At 62.1% G+C, this 25,433-nt stretch overlaps 1 protein-coding gene across 4 annotated transcripts in view; it reads left to right on the top strand.

Annotated features, from left to right (window-relative positions):
- PITPNM2 (phosphatidylinositol transfer protein membrane associated 2) overlaps nt 1-25,433 on the top strand; it is a 107,698-nt gene that overhangs the window by 51,388 nt on the left and 30,877 nt on the right. The window lies entirely within an intron of this gene.

The raw sequence follows: 25,433 nt of genomic DNA on the forward strand, positions 1-25,433 counted from the left end.
TGGGGCCCCCCCCGGCCCCCGCCCCCACCAGGAGTGCGGGAGTCAGCAGCTGCTCGGTAGGTCTCGGTCACCAGGGTCCTGGTCCGCCTGCCCATCTGCCGCCGGGGGAGAGGGGGCGGCCTGGCCCGCTTTGTTTTACAATTTGTTACGACACCATCCTGTCGTGAGGAAGACAGCCCGCAGAGCGGGGGCTCTGTTTTGTGCTGAGGGCTTCGGCGTGGGTGGCTCGGTGCAGCAGGAGGTACCGGGGGAGGCCGTGCCTCAGTTTCCATGTCTGTAACCTGCAGAGAGCACCGCCTCCTTCACACACCTCAGTGCGAAGGAAGTGGGCGTGAGGGTGCTTGGCAGTGAACTTCATGATTGACGTCAGGGGGCGATGACAGGACTGTCACCGAGCATGTAACGTTCCGGTGCCCGTCTCTCTGGTGGTTCAGAAAAGACTGTTTTCATATTGATGGTACGAGATGCTCCTGACTTACGGCGAGGTTATATCCCAACAAACACGTCCTAGGTTGGGAATCGTATGTCAGAGCACGTCGGCTGCACCGGACCCGCGGAGCCGCAGAGCCCAGCCCAGCCTGCCGGCCGGTGCTCAGAGCACCCACCCCGGCCTACGGCTGGGCCGCTTCACCTTCACAAAGCCTATTGTATAAGCCCAGCCTCCCGAGAGTGCTGCTGCACGTATCGCTAGCTGGGAAACGATCAGAATTCAAAATTGGAAGTACAATTTCTACTGACTGCGTATGGCTTCTGCACGCTCGTGAAGTCGAAGCATTGCTATGTGGAACCCGCGAGTCAGGGGCCGTTGCTTAGATCTCGCGCACGTGGGTGCACAGGAGGAGGGAGCGGGGACTGACGCGGTGACCCTGGGCGGCGGCTGTAAGGGAGTAGAGGCCCTCATGTTATTTTTGCAGTTTTTCTGTAAGCTAGAGATTACGTGAAAGAAAAAAGAGACCGAGGCCTCTGAGGGGCTTTCCCCCAAGGTGGGGTTATAACAACATGACAGAGGAGGCTTCCTACCTTCAGGTTCGTACCCTGTGCCTCAGTTTCCCCACCTTGTTGCCATCACGAGAGGAACTCTTCTCCACAGGTCCCCCTCGCCTCTCTGAAGCAGCTCAGAGAGCTGCAGGGAGGACAGAAGGTGACACTCTCTGCCATCAGCCGAGTATGAGTCCTCTCTGAGCTTCAGTTTCCTGGTTTGCACAACAGAGTTCAGGAGGGGTGGCCTCAGGGACAGGAGGGACGGTGTGTGCAGAACGCTGTCCCGTCCGGCACCCACACTTTGCCTGTCGCCCCGCACTCTTGCAGAGCACTTCGCAGCTTTCCAGGTGTGGCCCAGCACTGCCGCAGCTGTGACTGGGGATGGGCTCTGCCAGGCTGTGCACACAGGCAGGCCCCTGGGAACCGTGCACTTTGAGACCCCGCTGCCGCCTGGTCGGAATTGCCTGCCGGCGCCCTGGCTCCGCCCAGCTGAGGCCCTGTCTCCAGGACTCTGGGCTCCTGGGAGGGCAGGTGGGGTATGCGGACGGCTCTGGGTGGCAGGGAAGCTGACCTTGTCAGCCACGGACCTGGGTTTGCGTGCTGGCGTGCGACCTGTAGAAGTCCCATAACCCCGAGGCCCAGGGTCCCTTGCGCAAAACGGGCCATCTTCTTGCTCTGGGCGCTGGGTGAGCCCCGCCTGAGAGGGAGCGAGGTGGCAGGGCAGTCGTTTTATAGGGCTCTCCTCCCGCGTGGGGCTTAAAAAAGGACTGGTTTCAGATCGCTGCCCTGGACCATGGAGTGGCCCAGGAACGGGACCTTCTGTCCAGAGGCCGGGTCACTAGGCTCCCTGTGGCCTGTGAGGTGAAGGCCTGTGCTCCGCCAGCCACCCCAGGGCCCGTGGCACGGCAGTGTTGCTGATGGGGAAACTGAGGCACGGGGGCGTGTCTCAGGGTCTCCCCTGGACACAGAAAGAGAGCAGGGGCCAGGATCAATGTTTGACCCTCCACCCAGCAACTCCCTCCCCCTCCCTGACCCCCGCCCCCGCTGCCCATTTCAGCTGTGGAGGGGCCACGCCAGCGACGTGGAGACGCCTCTGCCCGGCAGCGCTGGCATGGCCACGGCCTCCTCAGGCCGGCTCTCGTCCCACGGCCAACCCGGATGTGGCCGCAGCATGACGGGGCACGTCACCTTGGGCTTCGGGGGCGTCTCTGCCAACTAGTCCAGGCTGCGGAACCGGCGGGTCTCCACAAGGCCATTTAGAAGGCAGGGCTCCAAGTGGCTGCGGCCTGCCCGGCGCCCCCTGGGGGAGAGCGGTCCACCCGGTGGCCGGCTCCCTGCGGCTCTGACCCCGCGGCAGTCCGTGGGAAGGCACGTGGGTGGCGGCAGCCAGCGGGGGTGGGTCTCCTGCGGCGGCCCAGCCCGCGTTGGGTTCCCCTGAGCTGCCAGTCTGGGCGTCCTCGGAGGGCACAGAGCCGTGGCCCCCATGGCCGTGGGGCCCTCAGAAACAGTCTAGTTCAGACCCGCCTGCTAGAGCGGGGGCAGCGCTGCCCACGGAGGCCCGGGGACCCGTCCGCTCCAGCCCGAGGCACTGATTGCTCTAACCCCCGCCTGCAGGCTGATGGCTTTCAGGGTCTGCGCCCAGGTCCCACCGTGGGTTCAGGACTGGGGCAGGATTTATACCCAGAGAGCAGGCAGGCAGAGCCCCCAGAACCCGGCTGTCTCACTGAGGGACACTCGCCGGCCCCCGCCCTGGTCCACAGGGAGCCTCCTGGCTGGGCCTTGCCAGCTCGTCCCCGGTCCATCCGAGAAAACTCGATGGCTGTGTCAGTGCCCGGGCCCGGAGCTCACGCTTGGGGTCGGCTTCGCAGCCTCCACCGTGTGGCACCCGGGGCTTCTCGGCCGAGCCTCCCCATGGCCTGGCCAGCTGGCCCCGGCAGGGCCCCAGCGTCCTTTCCACACAGGGGCGGGGAAGTGGAGTGAACTGTCCAAGGTCAGGCAGCCGTTGCAGGACACAGTGCGGACGTCAATCATCTATAACAAATATTTGCCAGGCGCCTACCTTTATTGACCAACTCCTCTGGCCAGGCCCTGGGGAGCTGCTGTGAGCAGGGACCTCGGTCTGGGGGGGACACTAGAGAAAAGTCGGAGCAGGTGCCTGGGAGCTGGCCAGGCCCGCGGGGCAGGCCTCCCCGGGAGCAGGGCGCTTGGAGTACAGGGGTCTCAGTCACTGGCCCTGGGCGCCCCCACCAGCAGGTGCAAGCGACGTAGAATGCAGGCTCGGCTCCGCCGTGTGACCTCAAGCGAGCCCTCGGTCCGCTCTGCCACCTGCACAGAGAGGTTGAACCAGGCCATTTGTTCTCTTCTCTGGGGGACACCCAATATCTTCGGAGCACGTGTATAAAACACAGGGAACTGTCCGCCTCTACTCAGTGGGCTGGGGATGGGGAAGGGCCAGGAACCTACACTCGAACAAGCGCCCTGGACATTTGTGAAGCAGTCCATCCCTGTACTTGCATTTCAGAAATGCTAGACGCGGCCGTCTAGGCGCCCTTTGAGTGCCGACGTGGCCTGTCCTGCGGTGGCCCTAGCCTTGTCCTGCTGTACGGCCGCGCCCGCCGAGCTGGGGTGGCGAGGCGCCAGGGCTCTGCGGCTGCTGAGCTGCCTGAGTCCCGTCCACTGCAGGAACCTGGGAACCCTGGTCTCAGTCCTGGGGCTTCCAGGAGGAGCCTTGGCCAATGGAAGGTTCTCCGAAAAGGTCACAGGCGGGGGTGGGGTGCTGAGCCAAGGCCGGGGTGAGGGACCCGAAGGCCCTGGATTAGGACCTCCCCCACGGGGCGTTCCGGCCGCTTGCCTATGGCCGGTACCCCTGAGGACCGGCAGGGTTGGGCTGGCCCGGCCGTGGCGGGAGAGGAAAGGCTGCCCCGGTGCCAACATGGGAAAGCAGGGACGCAGGGCAGCAGGCGGCCCCACGTTCAGCTCGCCCTCGAGCGCCTTCATAGCGGACGTAAAAGGGCTTCTCGCCAGCTTCTCAAGCTCCCCGAGCTAACTGGGCTGCAGGCCTTGTGACCGGCGGCTCCGCCCTGCCGGGTGCCAGTGTCCCCCTCCCAGAGAGTGGGCTCCTCTCCCGCAGGCGCCAAGAGCAGGGGACACTGGGCAACATCCAGGTGGTCAGCCTGGGGTATGTCCTGCCTCCCAGTGACGCAAACCCAGTGCACTGGTTTCTTGTGGCTCTGTCTCCGCGTGGCCGTCCCCTCTGCATGTCTCTCCGTCCTCTCCTCTCCTTATAAGGACTTCTGTCATTGGATTTGGGGTCCTCCCAAGTCCAGGAGGACCCCCTCTAGAGACCCTTCGCTAAGGGCACCTCCGAAGACCCCATTTCTGGTGAAGGTCCCCGGTGGGCGTGAATTTGGGGGGGGGCAGAACGTCACCCGGTGAAGGGCAGCTGTGCTGTGCTGGCGGGTGGGGGTCGGGGGCGGGCGGGGGGCCGGCAGCCGCTCCCCGGAGACGGATCGGGGGTGTTCCAGCCTCAGGCTGTGTTGTCAGTGAGGGTGGCTCTGCCTCTGTTAATAGAATCAGCGAGCCCAGAGCAGAGGAGGCGGTGGCTGTGGGGGCAGCCACCCCGGCGAGGGTGTGTCACGGGCTCTCCGCCGCCCAGGCGGCCTGGAGGGGAGCCCACCAAGCCCCCCAGGCCAAGGCCCCGGGAGGCGGACTGCCCGGTGGGGGAGCTGCTCGCGGCACCTCGCAGGCCGAGCGCCCCTGCTTCCTGGGAGGCGGCCCTTGCGGGGTGCGCGTTGCAGACAGCAGTGCCGTCCCTGCGGCCCTCTGCCCGCGCCTGTCTCCGCGATGGACGGTTCCATCTGACAGTCAAGGGCCGAGCTCAGGGGGCACCCCTTCCCCACCACCGCTTCCCAGGGCCGTCCAGGAGCCACGCCGGCCCAGCGCCGGCCCAGACCCCCCGCTCCACCCTCTGCTGGCTCCCGAGTTTGCAGGCGAGGAGGGCCTGGCCCCTTCCTCGGCCTGTTGGCTCAGCGCCTGCCCGCATCGCCCAGGAGCCTTGCCTGAGGTCGGGGGTGGGCAGCAGGCGGGCCTCGGCCCTGCCCTGCTCTGCCTCTCCCGGGCAGTGCAGCCCTCCCTGGGCCGGCACGGTCGTCACCCGATGCTTGTTTCTCTCTGTGTGGCCAGGGCCTGACCCCGAAGATGCCCCGAGGACACCTCCGCGTGAGGTTGACTCCGGTCGTCGACACCAGGTGGGAGGCCTTGGGAGGGTGCAGCGCCGGCCCTGCCGGGACCTCTTGCAGATGTGGGGCAGGTCTCTGCCCCTCGGAGGGCCCTGTGTCCCCATCAGCCAAGGAAAGACAGGCCCTGCTGCTCCGTGAAACCTGTCCTGCATCTGACTCCTAGGCCTTCCTGACGTCCAGGGGTGGCGGAGGGGGCAGCCTGACCCTGTGCCCGAAGCCCACGCCCTCCTCCTTGCTGGGACCCGTGGCGGCCTGGCTGCAGGCACCTGCCATCTGCCCGAGTCCCTTCCCATGCCCGTGACAGTCCCACAGAGCCCTGGGCTCAGACAGCAGCAGGCTCCCCCGGGCGACGAAGCCCCTGCTGGCTCCCGGGGCCCCTGGGGCCCCCTGCGTCACACTCAGGGACTCAGAAATTGTTTTCATTGGAGTGAGATTCACGTAACAAAATAACCCATTTTAAAGTGAACAAGCCAGCTGCACGTAGTCCGTTCACAATGTTATGCAACCGCCACCTCTGTCTACTTCCGGAACATTCTCATCGCCCCGCAAGGAGACCCTGTGCCCAACTCTGGGGCTTTTAAAATTTCTGGTCTGGGTCTTGTTTTGTTTTTTTCAATTGTAAAATACACACCATGTAAAATTTTCCATTTTGACCATCTTTAGGGACACGGTGCAGTGGCAGGAAGCAGCTGCGCGTTGCTGCGCGACCCCCAGCGCTGTCCGTCTCCAGGACCTTTTCTTTCTCCGAACGGAAGTGCTGTCCCCGCGGAGCATGAGCCCCCCGCCCCTGCCCCCACCATTCTTCTTTCTGTCCAGTGTTTGACCCCTCTGGGCGCCTCGTGCCTCCGTGGGCCCGTCCAGGATCTATGCCCCTGTGACTGGCTGGTTTCGCTCGGCCTCCTGTCCGGGAGGTCCAGAACCTCTTCCTTTTATAGGCCCCCTTGGAGCGACGGGCCGCGTTTGTTTACCAGTTCATCCATTGGTGGACACTTGGGTGGCTTCTGTCTTTTGGCCGCTGTGACTCCAGCACAGGGCCAGGGTCCAGCCAGGCTCGCCAGCCCCCAGGACATCTGTAATGAACCCCCTAACCTGCGATTAGCCCCAGACCCCCGAGCCCAGGCCCCAGAGGGAAGCTGGTCATTCCAGCGCCCTACCCCCGGCCCCTCCTCGCCCGGCACGCGGCCTGGCAGCCCGGGGCCTCGTTTCCCCCCCCAGAAAGGCCCGGGACGCAGCTCGCTGAGGACCGCGGCCCTCACTGGAACCTGCGGGCCTCTCCTGAGTGCCAACTCCGCAGTGACTGTGGGCAGGTCACCTCCCTTCGCTGAGCCCTTGCTTCTCATCTATCAGAAGCACATCACGGTTGAGACAAGCCACTCGGGGATTCATGTCGGCTACTCACGGGGAGCCTGGCTCCTCGGAAGTGCCCCCAAGTGGCCTTTCCCGTCCTCCGTCCTGTCTCAACTCCCAGCGCCACACCCCGTGCCTGCCCCCCACCGGTGTGTGCGAGCACCTGCTCTGGCCAGGCACCGGGCACCTGCAGGACGAGGCCTTGGGGCTACCCCTCAGAGGTGGCCCGGCGCCGCTCCTCAGGGATGACCCGACCCGTCAGGCCAAGGACAAGGCGTCACCCTTTCTGCCAGTGCCCAGTGCCTCCGGGTAACCTCATCCAGTCCCACCCCGACCTGTGGGGCAGGTCGTGCTCCTACAAACGGGTAAACAGAGGCCCGGCATGGGTAGGTGACTTGCTCGAGGCGAAGCGCGACCCCGCGCTGAGGTCTGCCTGCCCCCGGCGGGCCTCTCCCGCGGCGCCCGCGGCCCCGCTGGCTGTGTTTGCTTCTCGGCCTTTTTGTGGTTTTCCAGGGTGGCAGTTCTGCCCGCCCCTGCCGCCCCCGCCCAGCTGCTCAGCGCGGGGCTGCTCAGCACCCGCTCACCTCCCACCCTGTTGACGCGGGGCTGTTGCCGGGCTGGTTTTGTTTTTGACCCAGTCAGCCTGGCAGGGAAGTGGCAGGCTGTGTGCAGAACTTCCCGAAATAGCCCCAGGCTCCCCGCCAAAGATAGGAGAGCCAGGCTGCGTGCGGTGGGCTGCAGCCTGGAAGATGACTCAGCCCCCGGCACGCCAGCCGCCCCCTCTCCTCGCCCTCCCCGCGAGCTCCCCTGCCCCGAGTCGCCCCAGCCGGGCCGCCAGATGCCCCCGGAGAGTGCCCCGAGGCTCCGCGGGCTGCCAGCTCGGGGTGCCGCTTGGGATGGGTTTGACGGAGCCCTGGCCCCAGGACCAAGGGCTCTCGTTCCTCCCTACGACGGACCTGCCCGACGACCTTGGCCAGGACCCAGGTCTCTCGGCGTCCGTTCTCCAGTGGGGGATGGGGGAGGCGCGCCTGCCCACGGCCTCGTGCTATTGTGGGGACCGTGGTCCCACGCAGACGGTGGGAGGGTCGGTGGCAGGATCGACGAGTTATCTCTTCTAACCCTGACTGTTCTGAGCGTGAGGTCACAGCGTGAAGGGACTCCCATTCCCAGGGCTGCGCTGCCATCCTCCTCGTCACCGTTATCACGGTGATGGCAGCCGCCATTCCTTGGGTCTTGTTTGCAGGGCATTTTACAAATTCATTGCCTCTTAATGCCCTCCCCACCCCCGAATACCCCACAGGGTGCACACGCACGCACGTGGCGTCAGCCCCACTTTTATACAGAAGGACCAAGGCGCCGAGAATCTGAGTCACTCGCCGAGACCAAGGGAAGGGGGGCAGCGGCGGGGGGGCGTTCCCGCTCCGAGGCCTGTGTTCTGCCTCTGGGGTCCTGTCCTCTCATCCAGGGCGGCCTGTCCCTCCTGACCCTGAACACGTTCTCTGGGGGGCCGCCCACGGCAGCCAGAGCAGCCGGAAGGCTCTGCCTGCGTTCACACAGGGGACCTGCCACAGGTCGCAGGACGGCCCCACCTCAGGAGAGTCCGGGGGCACAGAGGCACCTCTGGCACTGAAGGGGCTGCCCCTTTCGACACCCCTTTTTATATTGCGCGTGGAAGCAGCGTCGGCATTTCCCGAGCTCCAGGCCTGGGCAGGGGCCTCACGCTCCGTGAACAGCCCCGCGATGCCCGGCTGCTCAGACTGGGCAGATGAAGGGGCGAAGCTGTGTGAGGCCCACGGTTACCAGCGCCTCAGGGGCAGTGCCGGCCTCTGCCCCAACCTGCCGGGCATTCTTGGGGCCCCCCAGGGCCCAGAGGGGAGGAAGTGCGTGGCCGCCACGCCCAGCCCGCCCCTCCTCCCCATCCGGGTGCAGGCCTGGGACGTGAGAGGGCAGGCGTTGGCCTGAGCGCGTGTCCGCGGCCCCTGGGGACCTGCACAGGGCTGGGCTCTGTCCCCAGAGCCGGGCTTCTGTCATTTTGCCTCCGTGCCCGCAGCCGGTGTGAGTAAAGGCACACACGTTCCTGGGTGTGTTTAGGTGCACGCTGGGCTCTCTTCTCCGTGACTGACCCCCTTGTGCCGTGACCCCTGGGTCGGGGCAGGGCGAGTTTTAGGGCGGGTGCCCATGACTACCAGGACCGCGTCGGCTGCGGGGCGAACCAGGACGGAGGCCGGTTGCTTCCAGCACGCGGAGGAAGGCACGCACATGCTGAGCCGCGGTCCCTCAGCCCCCGTTCCGAAACTCGGCCAGCTCTGAAAACCAAACGCTCGTTCATAGCTCATTTGGCAGCAGAATCCCGCCTGAACTGAGGTGAGGCTATTTATAGCCCGGGTGAGGCTATTTATAGCCCCAATGCATTCTCTGTTCACATACTTCACTGCAGAAATCTCGGATTTGATTCTGGGATGCTTCTGAGAGATGCAGAGAGTTCTGAGTTCTTAAACGCACCTGCCCTGAGGGGAAGGCCTCTGCTTTCGTCCTGGTTACCAACCCCCAAACCTCCCCCAGGGCCCCTCCCCCAACATCCCTGGAGCTCAAGGCTGGCGCCGCCCACAGCACCTCCAGCGCCCAGCCCCTGGCAGTCCCCAGAGGTTAGACTTTTTAACGTCACTGCAGGCGCTATTGCCCAGCTCAGCAGGGGGCGCTCTGCACGCCATGCCCCCCTTTACAGAGGAGTACACGGAGGCGCAGCGTTTTCAGTATCATTTCTAAGGACAGAGCGGTGAGAAGGGCGCATGCTGGCACACAGACCTGCCCTTCCACCCTGCCGCCTCTCCCGGAGGGGGTCCAGGGACAGGGCAACCGGCAACGTGCCTCCCAGACTGGAAGCCGCAGTGCAGCGAGGCTGGGTGGGGTGCGCACAGGGGGCCCCAGTGCGCAGGGAGGGCAGGGCGGAGGGGAGGCAGGAGCCCCGCCCCCCCGGGGCTCCTCCCCCGCTGTAGCCCCTGCCTCTCAGATAGATCTTTCTACAAGCACCCCCCTGCCATCTGCCCCCAGCAGCTGGAGGCCAACAGTGCTCTAGCAGCTCCCGCTCTGGGATCCTCCCCAGGTACTCCCTGAAGCTGCGGGCACGCGGCGGGACCCCTCGGCTTTGCCCAGTCCCCGTCGGCTGGAGCTGGGCCACCGGCTCACCAAGAAAGGGGTGGCTGCCGGGACTTGTCCGATAAAGACGGGAAACTGGTAACTGGAGTTCTGCCCTTTTTTTCCTGAACGACAAAAAATTCCTTTGGAGATGAAATTCACACACCATAAAACTGCCCACGTTAAGGGGAACACTTCGGTGGCATTTGATACCTTCGCAGTGTTGTGCCACCACCCCCTCCATCTTGTTCCAGAAGATTTTTAGCCCCCGAGAAGCACCGTGTACCGTTAGCCGTCGTCCTCCGCGTCCCCTCCCCCGGCCCCGGGCCCCGCCCGTCTGACTTCCTTCCCTCGGAGTCTGCGGCTCTGACGCTTCACGCGGACGGAATCCCCCGTAAGCCCAGCACCGGGGCCTTTCGGCCTGCCTTTCCGGTTCTGCTTTGCCCCAAGGTGCCCTGAGCGCACCCTGCTCTTCCTGCTCCGTGGCCGTGTCCGGCCTGACCGGCCACCAGCAGGCTCGGCCTGCGGGAGACACGGGCCTCCCCCGTCGCGGGGCGTTCCACGTGTGCGTGGCCGTGCGTGCGCTGAGGGCCGGCGTGAGGCTGGGCGGCGCCCCACAGCAGGGGCACGGACTCTGCTCCAGAAGCCGCCGCTCAGGCCTCCTCTGGGCCCAGGGCAACTCCTTCCTGGCCCGCTGTGGGCCAGTGGCTCTGTCTTGTAGAGCCCGTCCCCGGGCTCCAGCTAAGGGGTCAGTGCCCACCAGGCAGGGCTGCTCCCCGAGGGAGGTGACCTGTCGACCGGCCCTGCTCCAGGCCACCCCCCGGAAGATCCCCCAGAGCCTCCGGGCTTTCTCCCTCCTGTTCAGAAACCCCGGCCTGCAGGGTGCCTCCTCGGTTGGCCGTCTTCTCCACACCCAGCATGGCCAGCCCCGCCACCGTGGTGCTTTGGGACTGGGGCGCTTTGCTGGGCACAGGAGGCGCAGAAATGAGCCAGAGCAGGCGCTGCCTAGGAGCCCGCGGGCTGGGGACAGACAGCGGGCGTGGGGTCTGCTGCGAGCACCGTCCTCCGGGGCAGGCCCCCTAGCTCCGCCTGGCGTGGTCTGGAGGCTCGCGGAGTGTGTCTGTCCCGCTGAGTCTTAAGGATGGACACCTTGGGGGTCTGCCAGGTGGGCCAGGTGGGGAAGGGCTTTTCCCCAGAAGGAATAGCAAGTGTGAATCTCAGCAAATGCTCCAGGCAACAGTGAGTGGCTCCCGCCGCGCGCCAGATGGGTGAAGACTGATCGCTGTCCTTGACGGCTGCAAAGCTGGGACTCATGGTGGCTTCAGGAAATAGCGCAGGGGAGCTGGAGAGGGGCCTAGGGAGTCCTGGGGCGGGGCTTCCTGGAGGGGGCTGTCCAGTGCCGCCCGCCCCGGGAGGAGGGGGCACCCAAACTGGAAGCGTGGAGACCAATCAGGAAGCTATTCTGTTGCTCAGGGAGAGCCGACAGGGCCTGAACCCCAGCTGAGGGTGCACAGGGCATCAGGTTCTGTGTGGCGGTGCTGGGTCCACGGGGAGGGAACTCAGGTGGTGCTTGGGGACCTGGTACCTTCAGCCTGGCCCCTGGCCAGGGAGGCTCTGGCCGACCCGCCTGGTCTCGCCCAGCTTTGGTTCATTCTCCCATGAGATGCCCAAAAGGAAGGAATGAGGCATTGTCTCCCCCCTCTCGCTCTGAGGAGTAAAAGCCCAGGGAGTGAGGTGTCATTTGGTTTTCGCTGCCCAGCTGCCCAGAAGGTCACACCTGAACCTCTGGATCCCTTGGGCCTGTGCAGCTGGAGGGTCCCAGCCGCTCCCTGACGCGGGGGTCGGGGTGGGAGAGAGGGGAGTGGGGACAGCCACACTCGGTTCCGCCTCTGCCGAGGCCACGCCTGCACCTCCTCCTCCGAGGTCCGTAATTCAGGGCAAGCCAGACGGCTCTGCCGCTTCCCCTGCCACTTCCTGCCACAGGCTCCAGGACTTGTCCCTCCGCTGGGGCGGAGGGGGAGGGGGCTGGCTGGGGGGAGCCCGGGAGGCTCGCCCCAGCCAGCCCAGTGTCCAGGGGTCTGAGCCCAGGTGTTACCTGTCCTTCCCAGGCGGGTAAGCGGAGGCCAGAGTTAGACGGCACACGCAGGTGGCCGAGCTCAGCCCGCCGTTCCTTCCATGCTTTCCACGGACCCTCCGCCACCCCCCTGACCTCGGGGCCAGGACCTGGGACTCAGTCCTGGGACCCTGGGAGCTGACTCAAGGAAGCGCGGCAGGCTTGGGACCAGGCAGTGTCCCGGGAGCCAGGTGGCCCTGGGAGTGGAGGTGGGGGCGGTTAATGTCACAGGGAAGAGCCCCAGCGAGAGGCGGGGCCTGGGACGCAGTGGCTGGTGGGGTGTGAACACGCAATGAAAAGGTGTCACTCTCTACCTTGTCCCCGTTTCTTTTAATTTTGCTTTCGCACAGTTTTCACTAACATCTTACACATGTGTGCGCATCGCTCTTAAAACGGTCACATTAGTAGTAGGTTGGGGACACTTGTAGAGAGGCGCCTGGGGAGCCCCCGGCACCAGGTCCCCTGCCCCGAGTGCTTCCACGGGGGCGGGGAGCAAGAGGAGGGGGCACAGGAGGCAGAGGAGGGGGAACGCCCGCCGCGGGTCTGTGGAGGCAGGGGCTGGGGCGGGAGGCGATTGAAAGACCCCGTGGCCCGAGGCCCCTCCACACGCTTCAGAAACACAGGAGTCCGAGCGACGCCTCCTGACGTGCGAAGAGTGTGCCAACAGGCGTGCGGTGCGCGGCAGCGTGTGCACCGGAGCCTGCTGCTCCTGCAAAGCTGTGTCGAAATGTCACCAGGCTGGGTTTGATTTTCGTCCCAAGGATTGTGTCTGTTTAGCACCAAGCTGGCGAGGCTCTGTGTGCGCGGGGAGGGCCCCACTGTGGTGTGGCCTCCTCCCGGAGGGGAGAAGCCTTCAAGGTCGCTCCGGGCCCCGGGCGGGTGGACCCAGGTTCACAGAAAGTGCCCACATGGCACGGTAAAGTCTGCACGACGAAAGGGCGGCGTACGTCCAGAACCCTGGACTTGGTGTCTCCCCGCATCCGCCTGCCACCCCCAACCAGCCGCGTCCTTCCCTGAGCAGATACATGACCCCCGAGGACTCAGAAGGTGGACCGCGAGGTTTCAGAACACACAGAGGGAGGACGAGCTCCCCTGCTGAGTTGGGATCTTGAGTCTTTTCCTGGAGGACGGCAGGCCCCGTCCCGGGTGGAGTGTCCAGACGCCTGAGTTTGCCTGTGCCCACACGTGGGAGCACCCACGTGCACACCGTCGCCTGGGGACACTGGCTGGGCCTTTCGGCCCAGGATCCAGCGTGGCCTGCTTCTCCCTCCTGACTGCTGGTGGCCTGAGGCACCTGGAACCTTGCTCACCCAAGGGCGCCGTGGGCCAAGCCCAGGTGGCTGGTGTCCCCGGGAGAAGGTGATGTGAGGACACAGGGACCCAGAGACGCACTGGAGGAAGGTCACGTGACGAGAAGAAGCGATGAGGGGGGTGTAGCTGCCAGTCCAGTGAAGCCAAGGGTCGCCACGGCCTCCAGAAGCCAGGACAGAGCCCCGAGCAAGGCACCGCCTTACCAAGGTTCCCAAGGTTGCACATCTGGCTCCCAGAAGTGTAAGCAGATACCCGTGTGCTGCTCAAAGCCACCAGTTCATGGTACCCTGGGAGGGCAGCTCCAGGAACCAAATACACGCCCTCCATTTGGGAGGGAGAATGAGAAAGGTGCTCCGAGAACCGCGGGCTGGGAACGCGGGGGGGGGGGGGGGGGGGGTCTCGGATGGGCGGTAACCCAGGCTCCGGGCAAAGCAAATATAGATCTTCTCGGGAAAAACAGACCCTGTCCTGAGTCTCCAAGGATTTCTACAAATAACTTCCACAGAAAACGAGCCGTTCAGAGTCAAAAATAACTGAGCGGAAGAGCAGATAAGGCGCCCTGAGCCGGCGCGGGCAACTCACGGCGGAAACGGGCCCTCAGAACCGCCGCCGCGGCACGTTTAGGCGCTGCTGAGCCGATCTCGCTCTGTTTGCTGCCTTCCGTGTTTGTTTTAAAAGAGTTTACTTATTTATTTTTAGAGAGGGAGGAGGGAAGGAGAAAGAGAGGGTGAGAAACATGGACGTGAGAGAGAAACATCTACCGGTTGCCTCTCACCCACGCCCCAAATGGGGATCAAACCTGCAATGCAGGCATGAGCCCCGACCTGGGATTGAACCGGCGACCTTTCGCTTTGCAGGACAATGCCCAAGACGCAGGCTGTTGGCTGCATTTAAATAAGTAAAAGGCAAGCCTGCAAACGCATGCAGGAAATAAAAAGCCATTAAAAATGATGCAGCCAATCTGGAGAAGAACGAAAGAGAATTTTTAGAGGCGCGCAGTCAGAGCTGAAGAAAGGGTTAGTCACCGGAAGCGAGAGGTGAAGAAATCAGCCAGGACGCAGCGCTGGAAAGACCGGGCCGCCGCAGAGGGGGCGAGGCACGTGGCGGAGACCTCGTCTACTTTGATTTCCAGAAAGAAAAGCAAAATAAGCCAGAGGCCAGGTGTGAAGAGGCGAACACTGGGGACTCTGTAGGACTGGTGGAAGACAGCGGCAGGAACAGAAGGTGGCTTGGAGAAGTGGGTAGAGCGGGAGGCGTCTGTGAGGCACTGCTCGTAGGAGGTGCCGGGTCCTTCCCTCCGGTCCCGGGGCTCACTGCAGCCCAGCCCCAGATCGACCTGGGGGACACCCAGCCCTTCACCTCGACTCTTCGCCAAACTGGTTGGTGCTTCCTACCCACGCGTTACTGCTGGGCAGTTCCTGAGAACGAAAGGGTCGTCGTGCCAGAAGACGGTGACAGTGAGGGATGGGCTCTGAGACTGTTGAAAACTTTGTCCCAAATCAGGCGGGGCCCTGGCCCTGCGCTGCCCAGCCTCAGGGGACACCCGCCCTGCTGCAGCCACGAGCCTGTCGCCGCGGGGAGTCGGGCGCACGGCCTGGGCCACAGAACCAGGCCGCCGGCTTGGCCACCTCTGGTGCCTTCTCTTCCCAAGTGATGCATCCGGGAGACGTTCGGAGTTTGTCCAGTGCTGATTTTTCCTTGGTGGTTTTTTCCTCTTCCCCCGCTCCCTGGAGAAGGGCGGCGTCCGTCCGGGGTGGGAGGCCTTTGTGGGGCGATAAAGGGAAGCTAAGGACTCTGAACAGAAGAGCCAGTCGGTTCCCTGGGAGCCTTCGCAGGCATGTCGTGTCCCCGGCAGCCCCGGGGGGCCTGGCAGTAACAGCCACACCTCTCATGCCCTGAGGCTGCGCAAGACCCGGTGGAGTGTCCAGACGCCTGAGTTTGCCTGTGCCCACACGTGGGAGCACCCACGTGCACACCGTCCCCTGGGGACACTGGCTGGGCCTTTCGGCCCGGGATCCAGCGTGGCCTGCTGCTCCCTCCTGACTGCTGGTGGCCTGAGGCACCTGGATCCTTGCTCACCCAAGCGCGCAGTGGGCCAAGCCCAGGTGCCAGGCCATATACAATGTGGGTTCTGTGCCTTCGGCCCGGGGCTCTCTGTGTGGCTTTGTCACATGACTCAGCCCCTCCGGGCTGCCCCCCTCCCGACTGGCGCTGGCTGCTTCCAGCCCCGACCTTCTGCGTGTGACACACCGTAAATCCTGAGCACCTGCGAGGGGCTGGCAGCCACATGGAGGTCATCTGGGCCGCCCGGCAAGGCCCCGCCCGGCCCGCCCGGCCGTCTGTCTGTCTGGTTTATGCCCCTGCACACACTCTTGGGGGAAGGCCAGCCGGCTCCACGAGCAGCCTGAGTCACACACACTGTCAAGGAGCCGGTCTGTTATTCCCGGCACGCGGCGGGGAGGGTGCGCTATTCTTGGCGGATCTGTCGCTGCTCTGAGGACAGCTAACAGAGCAGTTTGTCATTAGCACTTTGGCTGCTCGGCGGCATCATCTGCCTGGAGGTGGGTGTGGGGATTGTTTGCCAAGCAGGCCTTCTTGAGTCCCTACTAAGTGCCAGGTCCCCGCTCGATCGCCCCTGCTGCTAACGGAAAGGCAGTCGGCAGCTGTGCTGTCCTGCAGCCGTCCAGGCGCTTGCCCAGCCCCCGAGGTGCCGGGCGTGGGGTCGGACGGAGATCTCCCTGGAGGCTTGAGTGGGGACTGAGGGGGCTCCCCCACAGAGGGGGTGTGGCGGCGTCCGGACGGAGGCCTGGATCCCCGCAAGGGGCCGGTTGGACCAAGGCCTGCGGGGGGCGGTGTTTAACGGACACGGCCTCGGCCTGGGATCGGGACCGAGCCTGGCGTTCGCCAGGACAAGGCCGGCGGCCAGCGCGTGGCGAGGCGTGCAGGACGCACCCGATGTCAGAGCCTCGTTCCTTCTCAAGGCTGAAGAATGTCCCCGCTGGGTTGTCAGCAGCTCACGCGATGCCTGTCTCCCCAGGAGCCTGCAGGCTCTGAGAACTCCGTCTGGGTCCCCCGGACCCCCGGCCGGTGGCACAAAGCCTGCCGTCGGGCTCCCGGGCGTTCCGAAGGGCCCGTGTGCGGTCTCCTGGGGAGACGGGTGTCCAGGGACCTTATCCGCCTGGCCTTGGAGTCGCGGTTTTAGCCTCTAGACACTGTCCTGGTCTTAGGAGCCACCTGGGGAACGGGTTGAGACACAGGTCCCCAGGCCCCTCCCCCAGCAATGCCGTCGATTTGGGCTGGAACCAAGGAGCCTGTATTTTGAAAGAAACAGCAACCTTTATTTCCAAGATCAGTTGGAAACATTATGGTCAAACCAAGCGCTTGCTCTTGGATGGGGTTCCTTCAGGGCTGTCCGTCCGTTCTGAGGCTGGCACTCACTGCAAAGTAACCTGAAAGAGAACAAAAATTATTTCTCCAAACACGCCTCCTTGCGAAGAAGCACCTAAGGCGTCCTGTGTGCACGGTGCCTCCAGATTCAGAGGCCACCGCTGCTAACCCATTCGTACAGCGCTCCAGCTTCAAATCCACCACTTACTTTTTGTTTGTATTTCTTCCCAAAATGGGCACACTTGCCTTTTGTACCTTGTGAGATTGATCTGACAAAGCAAGAGTTGGAAGCCCAAAACATTTGTAAACCATAAAATTCTGTGATCACTGCTAGGGGTATAGATTCGAAGAAATTGATAGACATTTAGACGAAGATTGTTCTGTTCCTAAGCTGTTTCTCTCCCAGCCGCGCGGAAAGATAAACCTGGCTCCACCACTTCCTGAGTCAGGGGGGCTGAGGGGCCTTAATTTCCCTCTGCTATTAAAATGGGCGTAATAACCACACAGGGGACTGTGACTCAGCCACGAGAAGGAACGAAGCTCTGATACCTGCTACAACGTGGAGGAACCGTGAGAACAGGACGCTGCGTGAGCGACACCAGACACAGAGGCCACCTCGTGCCTGATTCCATGGACAGGAAACGTCCAGAACAGGCCAGTCCGGAGAGATTTCCAGTAGAGTAATAGGAGTCAGGGGGCCAGGGGGGTGGGGAGCAGAGTGCGTGCTAAATGAGTACGGGGGTTGCCTTTAGGGGTGAGAAATTGTTCTAAAATTAGGCAGGGATGCTGGTTACACAACTCTGTAACTATGTTAAAAACCACGAATTGTGCCCTTTAGGAAGGTGAATGGCTACACCTCAGTAATGTATCTCACGATAAAATGCATAGATAAATGGGAGTAATGCATCTCTCTCTCAAGGCGGCTGCCAGGATGGAGTAGCTCATGATTTATTCACGCCGCCTGAGTGTGGGACGCGGCTGCAGGGATTTCTAAGCCCAGGGACCGAGCAGAAAGCCTGACTCCCGTGGGCTGGGGTATCGGGTCCCGGAGCCTCCGGCAGAGCACGGGCTGAGTGTCCCCCCCCAGCCCCCCTTCCGGGGAGCAGCGAGGACGCAGGGCTGGGGCTCTGACCCTCCAGCTGCCCTCGATCTGTATTTGCCAAGGGCACCCCCTTGGTTCCTGGGGTCCTGCCCGTTTGGGGACCACGGTTTTATGGGCCCTACGGGGCGCTGTGGGCAGTTTCGCTGAGCTAAACGGTTTAATGCCCCGCTGTGACGGCTAGAAAGTGCTGGGCTGTGCCCCCCGGGCTGCAGCGTTTGCAGGGGGGGGGCGTGGGGGTGCGGAGCCGTGGGGTGCGGTGAGCAGAGGTGCAAGGGGGCAGGGCTGGGGGCACCGTCTCCTAAAGCCCCAGCAAGGGGCTTGTGCCCCCCACACTTGAGGTCGGCCCCACAGGGCTCCTCACAGGCTGCACAACACCAGCTTTTGTTTGATTTTGAACAAAAAAAAATCCTCATTTGAAGCCGGTGGCCGATAGGCCCCGAATGGGCCGGCCTAGGCTCCTGTACGGGGTGGGCTGGCGCGGAGGTTTGCAGGGGGCGGCGGGCGGTTGGCCGAGCTCAGAGCCCCCTTCCGGGCAGCAGGCAATATTCTAGGGCCCCGCCAGGTGTGAGGGCGGAGCCTCGGCCTCGGCCCCAGCCCGCCACCTCGCTGGAGGAGTGGGTTGAAAGAGATTGGCAAACCCTGAAGGGGAGCTTGGCTATAAAGGGGGCCAAAGAATGGGGTGGGACCAGGAGGGAGGCGGGGTTGGGAGAGCTGAGGGTCAAATCGCTCTGTGGTGCCCCTGAAACTAATGTAATGCCTTACTTTTCAAAGTTAGCTTTAAAAGAGAGCACACAAGAGAGTTTCGGTTCCTGTAAATGTCGGAGCTATTGCTGTATGTTGGCATGCTGATGGCTGGAAGGGTCCGGCTTTGCCAGAGCGACAACTGATGGCGGGAATGCACTGCCGGAGAAGGTTCTAGAATGACAAGAATGGGACCCGGTGCACGGGAGGGCACGAGATGAGGGTGCTGAAGCATTCACATCTGTTGTAACAGGAGCGGCGGGCGCAGGTGGGAGGGTGGGCTTGACTATGGGAATTTGAGGGAATAAGGCAAGGAGGGATCGGGGGAGATAGGAAGCAGCCAGTGTGGAGGGCCAGGGGAGGGGACCGGGAGCGGGGACAGAGGCCCCTCGACACGCTGGCGCGGACAGCTGTGGGAGCCGCAGCTCCGAAACACTGCCGGCCGAGCCCCCGCTGCGTTTGTTTCCGCTGTCCCATTGGAACGTCCCGCGGCGTCCGTTTGAATGGTGCAGGCCTGTGTGAGCTGCAATCAGTGCTACGTGGGGGGCCCCCCAAGGCTAGTGTGGTAATGGTCACAGTGGCCAGCAGGGTCCCCAAAGGGGGGTAGTTCCAGCTGGCGCCCTCATGCTTGTCTTGGAGGGTCTGAGTCTCAGTTTTAATGTCCTCACATGCAAACCTCCTTCCTCTCCCCGTTCGCTGACAAGCCAGGCGGAGTTGGCAGGCCCAGTCAGGGTGTGAGAGTCATAAAATCGGGGTGCCGACCGCCCTGGGCTTGCGGGCGCCCTGGAGCTGGATGTCTGCCCTCTCCGAGTCTGCTTGGCTCTCTGCACTGGAGCGATAGGAAGCCCCCGCCTCCTGCCCGGTGCTGCCGGGGCTGCGGTGCAAAGAAGACTCGCCCCAAAACCCTGGCGCGTGCCCAGTCCTGCAGAGCAGCGCAGGCCCTGCGGTGCCCCCAGGCAGCCGCTGTCCCCCGGGGTCTGGTGACAAGCCCTGCAGTGACTTGGCAGGTGTCCCTGGCTCGGCGCTCGGGCGCACACGAGGAGAGAGACTGCCTACCCTGCAGCCGCCGGCTGCAGGGGTGCTCAGAGCCTCGCCTTCCTCTCCAGGGGTCCGGGACACAGGGGAGGGTGCGCTTGGTCCTCCAGCTCGTCACACCTGGGAGATCCAGGTGTCATTCCTCGTTTTTAAGGTGGCGTTGGGCTGGAGCGGGGTCCTCGGGGCGGGAGTCCGATGTCTAACAGGAAAAGGTGGAACTGCTCTGAGGATAGAGATTCCTCCGCCCCCACCCCCCAGCTCCTTCCCGCTCAGACTTCCTCACCCTGGGGCTCGAAGAACTGCCCTCCCCACCCCGCCACCCTCTGTCCCCTCTGTCCACCTGGCACCCGCCTTCCTAGACGGGTGGGGGGCGGATAAAGTTCTTGTAACATCAGCCGCTTGGGCCCCTGATTGGAGACTAGCAGTTTTCGAAAGCAGGCGGCACAGGAAGGGGCTCTTTGGAGGAAGTGGAGGAGAGACCCCCGAAAGCCGGAAGGGGCGTTCCAGCCGCCCGGTCCCCAGAGGCTGCCTGAGGCCCCGCCTCCCCGGCTCCGCCGGCCCAGCGTGGAGTGGCGCCAGGCCTCGCGGGCAGTGCGCAGCTGACCTGCGTTGGTCACATTCCATCTGCGCTGTCCCCGCACAGCCTCGCTCCTGAATGCCATCCGTGACGTCAAACCCCGGAAAACCGTGGAAACACAGATTCGCTCTGCGAACTCGCCGCTCCTGCGCCCCCTCCCAGGTAGGGTGTCCCGCCATGGCCACTGCTTGAAGGACATGTCCGTCCTTCCTGCCTGTGCTGCCCGTCCGCCCTTCCGGGCCCAGCCCTGATGACCCGCCCGTCTTCACGGCAGAGCCTCCTGCCTGGTCACACTGCCCCCCTGAGCCTGAAGCTGCTGCTGCCGCCTGGACGTTGCCTTTTTCCCGTGATGCCCGGAGGGTCCCCTGTGACTTTGGGCGCCTGGCCTTCATCCCTTGGGTGGCACCGCGTGTTCTCGGGCAGCCACCTGCCTGTCCTCTCTGTTCCCTTTGTGGGCTCCGGCGGGACAGGCCGTCTGAGGACGAGGACGGTGACCCCCACCACACGTCCAGGCCCGGGCCCCAGGCACAAGCAGGAGGCTGCCGAGCCGCGCGCCTCGCCCAGGCCCTGCCCCGCCCCATGGGCTCCCTGGTCGCCAGGCTGGGCGGCCTCCGCTCGGACGTTGCTGAGCCCTGCTGTTTCCTCAAAGACACTGGCGACCATGGGGCCGGGGGCCTTTTCTGGGGTCACGAATGTAGAGGTCCTGGACGCCCAGGGCTTTTCTAGAGACCAGGGGCCAGATGCCACGGTTGAGGCTCCCTGGAGGTCCACCCATGGCCGCCCTGAAGAGGGGCCGCGGGGTCTGTGTGTGCGGGTCGCCCAGATCCCTCGCCTGGCTTCCCTCAGAGGAGCCTCTGGGGACGAGCACCCGCCTTCCCTCCCTCCCTCCCGCTGTGCCGAGCCCCCTGAGCTGCCCTGTGGAGAGCAGTAAACAGAATTGTCTGACCATCGCGGCTCCAGCGGGACCGAGATGAAATGTGTGTCTGTCCCGCGCGCAGGCAGCCAGAGCGAGTGAGGGTAATGAGATTGTCTGAGGGCTCAGCCGCGGGCGAGGAACGCGGGGGGAGGGGAAGGCAGGCACGCACGCAGCGGCCTTCTGTCATTAGGGGGCTGGCGTCTGTCCGGGGACCCTGTCGTGCCCACCAGGACCTGCCGACGGGCCCTTTGGCCTCCGGCCGTCCACGCCCCGGGTGCTGGGCGCCCTTCCCTGCTGGCAGCCGGCTTAGTGTCTGCGGCCTGGCCCAGCAGGGGCCCCCCGTGCAGGCCGGGACGCCCGCCTTCCCGACCCTGCCTGCCCGCTCAGCGCCGCCACCGCCGGGACCTGGGCGGTGCGTTTATAGGCAGAAATGAGACTTCTGTCAAAGGTCGATGGAGCTATCAAGCAGATTCGGGAATTCGCCCACGGCCACAGCCGGGGGGCGGGGCGAGCAGGGGCGGAAGGTCTGGCTGGCTCAAAGCCCACAGTTGTAACCGCACCGCCGGCTGCCCTTCTCCGACCGGCTCTGCACCCGCTGCCCCAGCCCTGCGGCCTTCGCCGGCTGAGAAGCAGAGTCACAGAGGAGAAGCGGCCCCAGCTCCGTCACCCGGGCCTGACCCTCACCAGCACCCAGCGAGCGCATTCCAGACTCATCGTATGGGGTTTATACAGTCGGAGCAGGAGCCGCGTTTGAGAAGAACAGTCCTGCTCTACGTGCATTTCAAACCAGAGACAAATCGCCTGTTCGCATTTATCTACAGCGAGACAGAACGGAATCGCCACGCAGCAGAGCGACATCTCTTCATCGTGACCGTAGTTCCTAACAGGCTCGAGTTAAGGGGGAAAGAGAGAGCAGCTTTGTAAACAGCTTTACTGAGATATAATTCACAGATCATACAATTCACTCATTCAAAGTGTGCGATTCAGTGGGTTTCGGTATATTAGATTATTGATTTTTTTTAAAAATCGTGGTAAATCTGCTCATTTTAACAATTTTTAAAAAAGATTTTATTTATCGTTAGACCGGGGAGGGGAAGGAGAAAGAGGGAGAGAATCATCCATACGGGGTTGCCGCTCACGCGCCCCGCACTGGGGACTGGGCTTGCAACCCAGGCCTGTGCCGCAGCGAGGCGCCGACCAGCGACCCTTGGGTGCGCAGTCTGGCGATCGGTCCACTGAGCCCCACCAGCCAGGGCGCATTTTAACCATTGTTTAGTCACAGCTTTGCGGCAAAGGTACGACCCCTTGGCGTTGAGCAGAGTAGCACAGCCATCGGCACCGCCTTTTCCGAACCCGTCCGAGCGCCCAGACAGACACCTATGACCAGGGAACAAAACCTCCACTCTCCCCTCCTCACCCCCAGGGACCGCTAACCTTCTTCCTGAGAGAAAAACTTACAAAAGATTGGGATCATTAATTATCATAATGAATAAACTTCATGTTTTCAGAGCAGTTTTACGTTCACAGCAAAATGGGGAGGAAGGTAGAGAGAGTCCCCATCTGCCCCCCACCCCTCACCTGCACAGCCGCCGCCTCATCAACCTGCTGCCCCCAAGCGGTACATGTGGTACAATCGATGACTCCATATTAACGCATCATTCTTACCCAAAGTCCACAGCTCACATTAAGGGTCTTTGTTTTGACAAACACATAATGACATGTATGTGCCATTGTGGAATCACAGAGAGGGCTTCTGTGGACCTAAAAAGGCCTGTTGTTCCCAGTAGCCGTCCGTCAGTCATTTTTTAACCTACATAATAAACCAGGTCCCATGCAATGAAAGTTGAGGAAATTATCATCCACCTCCATCCTTCCCCTCTCAATTTTCATTAGTTATATTATTATTTGTGTATGTTGTCAAGATTTTTATATTCCATTTAATAACCGTAATTGCCCTGATTTCAAAAATATGAATTCAGTGTTCACCAGGGTTCCCCACCGATGAACAGATATTGTCCTTTGGTTGGTTGGATGTTAGCATCAGATGATCTTATGGAGGTCTAAGCCCCTAAATTCATGTCTCAGGTATCCATTAACTCTTTATTCACAGGACAGTTTAGCTGGGTATGAGAGTCAGGTTCACAATTTCTTTCTCTCAGAATTTCATGGACTATGGCTCCTCTGTGCTGAGAAATTGTGTTGCTGTGGAGAATTCTGATTTCCCTCCACTCATCGTCCCATGTTCCTTACTTATACAAAGGTATGTTCTTCCCTTTATCCTTCAGGCTCAGAAACATTTTTAGGATGTCTTAGTGTTCATTACACCGTCAAGCTTTCCTGGGCTACAGAGTGGCGGCGAATCTGTGCGGCTTTTATTTCAGGGAATTTTTCCATTCTGTTGCATATTTGAATACTTTCTTCCTGTTCTGTTATCGAGTTTCTTTAAGATTCGCACCAATTATGTATATATTGGGTTTCCTTTTGCCTCCCACGCCTGCCATTTTGCCATATCGGTCCTCTCCGTTTAATCTTGCCTGTTGTCCTCCAGCCTGCCTGCCGCATCGCCGCTTGTCACACTATTTGTCTGTGTATTTATTCATTGCTTACAATATGGTTTTTAAAAGTATGTGCTGTATTTATGGTTCTTTGCCATGTGCCCCCAGAGCTCTGCCAGCTCACCTGTCCGCTTTCATCTCTTTCTGCTGCCAAATAATTTTAAAGTTTCCGAGTCTCCTGTCTTCCACCTCTCTGCCCCCCCTCCCAGTTTTTAAGGGTTTGTATCTGTGATTTCTCTGAGCCGAAGGAGAACTGTTTTTCTGAAGTCTTTCTGTGTTTCTCTGGGTGAGTCTTCTTGTGATATATGCTCTTCATTTGCCTCCCGCCGTTAATTCATGGGACCCACGTGGGTTCCTTCCTGATTATCATTCTTTGGCTACCTTCCACAGAGCAGTGAGTGAAGGAGGGGGAGTGATCTGGAACAGTCTGCAGCTGCACTTGGGGTTTGTGTATTTTTCTGGAAGACTGTCTTCCCAGAGCCGTTACGCAGCCTGCCCCGGGGTGCCATCTCTCTCCGGTTTCAGGGTCCACGCGGTCGCGCCAGCTCACAGCAAAGCGCCTTAGGTCTTTGGGTCTCTGTGCTACGACCAGCCCCTTGCTCCCCTTCCTCCTCCCTCCCCAGCCTCACTTCGCCCCTGGCATCTCCCTGAGCTGGAAAACTAGGTTCTGTCCTAGAAACGGCACGTTGGAATGATTTTCTCATCAGCTCTCCCTCTCCTTCCATTCCACCACGTGCAGTTGCATCTCTGCATGTACTAAATCGTGCACAGCAGCCCCCAAGTGGAAATTACGCAAGTGCCCATCAATGACAGAACCGCTAAGTCCGTTACAGTGTGTTCACCCCAGGCCACGCTAGACAGCAGCGACAGTGAACAGCCCGCAGCTGTGTGAACCGACATGGCTGCATCCCACGAACACGAGGTTGATCTGAAGGAGCCAGAATCCTTGACTCCACGTGCAGCGGCTCCCTCCGTCGGGCGAAGACAGCTGGATATTGGCAATTCATAGGCAAATGTAAACAGCAACAGGCCCGCGACAGGGCAGCGGTTGCCCGCGGCTGCGGAGATGTGACCAGAAGGAAGCAATGGGCGGGGGCGCTGCCGGAGCTGTGAATTTTCTGTTTCTGGGCTGGGTGCTGGTCATCCAGGTGTGTTCAGTTTGTGAAAAAACAACGCCACATAAGCTACGTGCACTTTTTTCTGCATGTGTGATGCTTCGATAAAAAGTGGAAAAACAAAGCAAAAGACAGGGAGATGCCTGCGCCCCCCCGCTGCCACCTCCTCGGCTCCGGAGCCCAGCTCTCCAACTGGGGGGCCGTGGCCACGCCCTTCGGGGGGTATTTATTTGGGGTGGGGCAAATGTCGGCTCTCTGCGCATTCCTTGTGCCCAGAGCAAACTCCGTGGTACCTGGCTGGTGTCCCGCACAGGCTGTGGCTCTGGGCTCTGGCGGCTTCCTCATTTCCTCATCGCGATTTTCTCTTCGGCCGTTTTGTGTTGTTTGCGAAGGAGGACAGTGGGAGGGACATGCTCCAGCCCCACGTCTTCAACAGGAAGTCAGGACAGGCTGCTGACCTGGCTGCTAGAGGCAAACAGCAGGCCCGACGTTCTCTCTCAACTAAATCAAGTGCTAGGACCCCACGAGGCGAGGCACCGTGGGGGCCTCTGGGTCACCGGAGTCCCTCCTTTGGGATCTTTCATGGCTCTGGGTTTGTCTTATCTTTGGCTACCGGATGGCGGTGCCGTATATGAGGTAGATGAACTCTCGCTAAAAAGGTGTTTCTCCAGACAGTGCGGCAAGCACGTGGCTGCGCAAGAACCTGAGTGGGGGCAGGGGCCCCGGGGCAGCAGCTCCGCCCGTTGTAAAGAAGTGAACAATGTAGGGGTCATTTTAGGCTAGTAACACGGGGACCGTCTCTGGCCCATGTGGGTGACACCCCCACCCTCTCTGTCTCTCCCTAAGGAGTTCATTAAAGAACTTCTTCCTCCCTGTTGCC

The sequence above is a fragment of the Pteronotus mesoamericanus genome, unplaced genomic scaffold, assembly GCF_021234165.1.
Source record: "Pteronotus mesoamericanus isolate MK-2021 breed Mesoamerican mustached bat unplaced genomic scaffold, CSHL_Meso_final scaffold_507, whole genome shotgun sequence".
Lineage (NCBI taxonomy): Eukaryota > Metazoa > Chordata > Mammalia > Chiroptera > Mormoopidae > Pteronotus > Pteronotus mesoamericanus.